Here is a 5,092-nt window from a genome sequence, read left to right as displayed (position 1 = left end):
CATCATTAGAGGCTTTCAAGAGCAGGTTGGATATATCAGGAATGGTTTTAGATGTAGTTGATCCTGCGTTGGAGCAGGGGGCAAATTTTAAATGCTCTTTTGAGGTCACTTCCCTTCCTGCTTTTGCCTTTTGATAAGAGGAGGCTTGGAGATGTCTGGAAGGTCTTGCACCCTCACAAAAAAGGCAGGAGCATGTTAACTCATTTTAAAAAAAAAATTTCAAAAAGTGTTGGTGAATGGAAACAAAAGAGTTCATAATGAACAACAAACCAAATGTGTTGGGTGGACCAAGAATCTCCATTCCCCCCATCTCTGCTGCCAGGGTGGGAGTAGTGTTAAAAGGTTTCATACATTTCATAGACGTTGGGGCTGAAAGGGACCCCGGATGATCATCGAGTCCAGCCTCTGCCCCAGGGGCAGGAAGTCAGCTGGGGTCATAGGATCCCAGCAAGGTAAGCATCCAAATTTCTCTTGAAGGCGTTCAATGTAGGTGCTTGAACTACCTCCGATGGCAGGCTATTTCAGGCCTTGGGGGCTCGGACAGTAAAAAAAATTCTTCCTTATGTCCAGCCTGAAACGGTCTTGCTGGAATTTATAACCATTCAACCTCGTCATCCCTTGGGTGCTCTGGTGAACGCCCCTGATAAACTTATAGGTGGCCATCAGATCGCCCCTGAGCCTGCGCTTTTCCAGGCTAAAGAGCCCCATAGCTCTCAGCCTGTCGTCATAAGGTCTGTTTTCCTGAGTTGAGTTTCAGTCTCCCTGGCTAGTCTTAAAATCTCCCAGCCTCAGTATGAAAAGCAAATAGGATCATTTGTTTTCTATCAATGCTTTAAAAAATTGGTGGTTTTAAAGTGCACTTGTACTGGTTAAAATGACAGCATAAAAATAGCTGCTGCTTATAGCTGTCCCTGGGTATATCTGTCAGAGCTGCTGACTTTGGTACATGTTTATTTGTTCCTCTCCTATAGCTTGTCTGGTTCTGTATAGTCCCCAAAGAAGCTGGAGTCTGTTCTTCTTTGTTCTGTCAGCAACAGAATTGACCCACAAGTTTCAGTCAGTTGCACCTGTACAAATCTGCTACTGCCTAATGACTGCACAAGTGTCATGAATGCAGAACCTCTTCCTGCTGATGTCCCAGAAGGGAAGATTCCAGCATGACTCTGCTCCCCTGCCTGGGCTGGCGAGACAATGTTGCTCTTCATTTGTAGAATGTGACAGTTCTCTATGGAGTGTTCAGGAAGGCAGAGCTGGGGTGCCCCTGCCCCTCCTGCCATTCTTACAGAGCAAAGCTGCACATGGACAATTCTCTGGGGTCATTTAGGATCACAGCAGCTCTCTGTCAGATTAGAACAAGGACCATACCTAGCTTCATACGGGCCAGGTTGAAAGAAGTTCAAACAACCTACCTATGAAATCAGTGGCAGCAACATAAGCAAGGTCAGAAACACATGTGCCAGGGGTTGACACACAGAGGCATTTTGCTCAGTGCTCCTGTGGCCCTGTTTGACAAAGCCATGGCTGGAATGATATACTTGAGGGTGGTCCTGCTTTGAGCAGGGGATTGGACCAGATGACCTTCTGAGGTCCCTTCCAACCCTAATTTTCTATAATTTTATGTTTATTCAGAAATTTACAGTATACATGAGAAAATCCCCTTGTTGAGCTGAATCAAACCAGCTGAGGTATTGAGACTGAGATCTTCTAGGCCAGTGATTCCCAGCTGGGGTGCCATGACTTGGGGTGCCTTGAGATACTTTCAAGGGGTGCAATGTTAGTGCTGTGAGGTGTGCAGTCACAATTCACAACATAAACTCAGAGATTTCAAATAGGAATTTATGGCTAAAAACAGTTTGACCTGTTGTGGGCTTTGAGATCTTTGCAACAGAAGAATGCTGTTACTTTTCTGTAGTCAAAAAAGAATGAAGAGATGGCATTTTCCAAGGGGTGCCTCAAGCTTATGGAGGGGTGCCTAGAGTTTAGAAAGTTTGAGAACCACAGCTCTAGACCGATTTAAAACTCCCACTTCTTTTGTTAAACCTTAAACTTTATCTATGACATCAGTAGTTTACAACGCTCCCAGGTTAAACTTGAACTTTTATGGTCCCTCTTAGTTCAGTGGTGCATTTTCATCAGAAAGGTTGTATCTGTGGAATGGTGGGTGGAAACTAAATGTGTAGACAAGGTGGTAAAGACCCAAGGTGTATTTCTTTATCTGTAACCATCCCTGCATCTGCACTTGATGAACAGCCATTGTGGGCTGTGTGGGTGCATTTAGACGCATCAGTCCCTTAAGGCTGTGCTGGGATTGTAACATTGGGTTATCTTTCTCTTCACAGGGCACCTTGCTATACCTGCCAACCATCCTGTCCCCTTCCCACCTACCCCATCCAGAATTTTGGGCTGACTTTCTTTAATTCCTCAAAAATCAGAAACTTGAATCCACTTGAACATCATTTTTGTTTTATTTGGGGGTTTTTTGTTTCATTTTTTTGTTTTTTTTTAACTTAAAGGAAAAATATATACAGGAGAGACAATATCGTAAAAACAGAGCTGCCTGCTCTCTGTACATTCACCTCCACAGCCAATGACACAGGGAGAGAAGAACTTAAAAAGCAAGGAAGAGAAAGTGGAAACAAACGCTGACTTGCAACTCTGAAATGAGGTTGTTATGATGTTTGGCTCTAGGGCAAAAGGAAAGCTGACCCACAGCAGAGCTGTTGAGGGACGACTGGCCAAACGGAGCACGATTTATTTATTACTATGAAAACCCAGACAAATGCCTGTATCCCAAGAGAGCACCTCCAAGGAGGGGCAGGACGAGCGAGCGCTGCAGCCAGGAGCCCCTCTCACTTTTGCACTGACTAAGGAATTTTTCCCTTTGAGGACACCAAACTGTAACTGGCAGAGTCTGACAAGAAGGAAAGGATCCCCACAGAGGAATGGGGCTGGTTCTCACGTTCAAGAGGCATTGTAGGTCTGTCTTTAAAGTGTTTACAAAAAAAATAGTGTTGACTGGTGTGTGTTTCCTTTTTTTGTTTTGGGGGTTTTTGGCTTTTTTCTTCCCCAGTGATGTTTACAGACTGACTGCTCCGACTCGGCTATAACCACTCAGTGACTGAAGGTAGCCAGATACCACACAACTTTCTTCCTGTTTCCCTTCTGCTGTCATGACTCCTAGTTGCCAAAAGACACCATTGTCCACTGCCCTTGTTTCTTTTGATCAGTCTCCACTTAACCTTCCTCTCCTTTTTTGTGTGTGTGTATAAGGGGGAAGTTGCATTACAGTTTGAAAGCTCTAAGATCACAAGTGTCCTGCAAAGACGCCTATCCTTTTTATTAGACCCATGTGGATTTTTTTTCCAGGAAAAAAATTTTTATTAAAGCAACACCCCCCACACGCATGCGCTGTGGAGGAGCGCAGAGGTGGGGGGAATGTTTTAGCCATTGCGTCCCCTGCAGGAAGGGTTTCTGTATTTATATATTAAAATTAAAACTTTTAAAAAAAAGTTCAAAGCTTGGGGGGAAAAGGTTTCTTCATTAGTCAAGGTGTTTTGATATGGTATTAAAATAATGTTCAATAAAATATTCACTGTTATTTTATTTCAATGGCACCTTCTTAGTGAAGTACTGCAGAGTGTGTGCTGGAGGCAACCTTTGCTCTGTGGCCAGGTAAGTGAGTCTAGAGGGATGGATGATCTTGCATGGGGATGGGCCGAGCTAACTTGAGCTGCCGAGTCACACGAGGGGCACTGCTCTTGCTGAGGAACTAGGTTGAATGTTTTCAAGGATGTAGTACAGTACAGTGCAGTGGGTGTGGAAGAGGACTGTATCTTCCCATTGCCCACACAAGCCACTACCTCTTCTGTGGTGACCTTGGTAGCAAACATGGAGGCCAGACAGGACTTGGCCTGGCAGGATTTACTCCCTTCTCAGAGTTTGGAACCAGGTCTCCGGCAGGGGGTTCTCCTCAGCCTTGCAGGGCTGGCTGTAGTGTCCATGTTATGCTCTTTGCTCCAAGCACTTCCTCCTGTTCTTTGCTTGTAACTCTTAGGATAGGCTTAGACCTGAGCTGCCCACACCCCAAACCTGCTGCTAGATCTCTCCTGTCATACGTGTGTACCCAAGCAGGAGCCCACTGGGCCTATGGCCAAGCAATGGGAAACCAATTGTGCCTTGTTTCCAACTATCGACTCTGCCCTTATTCCTCCTGTTGAGTCTGTCTGGCTTTGTTCCTTGGGCTAGAGCTAAGGCCAAAAGGAAAAGACCTGCTGCCTGGCCATCTGGAAAGTGACAGAAATCAATGTCTGCTCTAGCTTGGGTTGAGAGAAACCCAAGTTCTTCCCTAGCTGCACGGAGCTTCCAGCTATTTTGGGTTCTCCCTTCCATTCTGCCCCATCCCACACTGGATCTCCAGCTGCTTTAGCAAGACTGTGCCCCCCTGCAGAATGGAGACTAGAGGAAGACTGGAATCTCCGTGAAGATATGGCACCTGTGCATCACTGTTAGAGCCACAACTTTCTGATGACCACTTGGTGGGTGTCCCCCTCTAGATTCCCACTGGTCAAGGAGGGTGGGGGAGGCTGAGTGATTGTGCCTACACAGATCCTCTCCCAGATCTTTCTCAAGGACGACAGACTGATCCAGGTGAGTGCTACAGCCACTGGCTTCTGGGACACAGCTGAAATCGTGTCCTTTGCATGTGGGCCTAACCGTCATCATCAGCCAAGGCTTCATAGGCTGCAGTTCTAGACTCTTACTGATGCCCACTTACACATTGTCTAGCCTTCTCTGCCTGTCAGTCCCACAGCACTTGATAGAGCTGCCTTGGCCCCATCATCTGGCATTTGTTGAACCTAGTAGGTCCCCCTTAGGAGCACTGCTGTTCTTGACCCAAGGGGCCACTTTGACTCTGAGCCAGTGCCTGTTGATTTCTGTTAAATAGCCAGCCCAGCCTGCAGGGAAACCAGGGGAAGAGTAAGAGACTGCACTTCAACCTGGCTGCTCCAGAGCAATATCCTACAGAGCCTGTTCTGCTCTTGCTGGCAGGGATCTGTTTGCAGTCATTGCTACAGCCCCAAATTATATGTAA

The 5,092-nt window shown here is 46.2% G+C and overlaps 1 protein-coding gene across 1 annotated transcript in view; it reads left to right on the top strand.

The window, feature by feature from the left end:
- Positions 1-3,603, top strand: part of ZNRF1 (zinc and ring finger 1) — a 151,740-nt gene extending 148,137 nt beyond the window's left edge. The window contains exon 5 of the mRNA XM_019505802.1: positions 2,340-3,603. The gene's annotated coding sequence lies outside the window, so the exon portion shown is untranslated. The remainder of the gene's footprint in view (positions 1-2,339) is intronic.
- The last annotated feature ends 1,489 nt before the right edge of the window (positions 3,604-5,092 follow it).

The sequence above is a fragment of the Gavialis gangeticus genome, unplaced genomic scaffold (assembly GCF_001723915.1).
Source record: "Gavialis gangeticus isolate Ggan-Ray unplaced genomic scaffold, GavGan_comp1, whole genome shotgun sequence".
NCBI lineage: Eukaryota > Metazoa > Chordata > Crocodylia > Gavialidae > Gavialis > Gavialis gangeticus.
The sequence above is the reverse complement of the archived record's forward strand: the minus strand, read 5'-3'. Positions and strand labels throughout refer to the sequence as shown.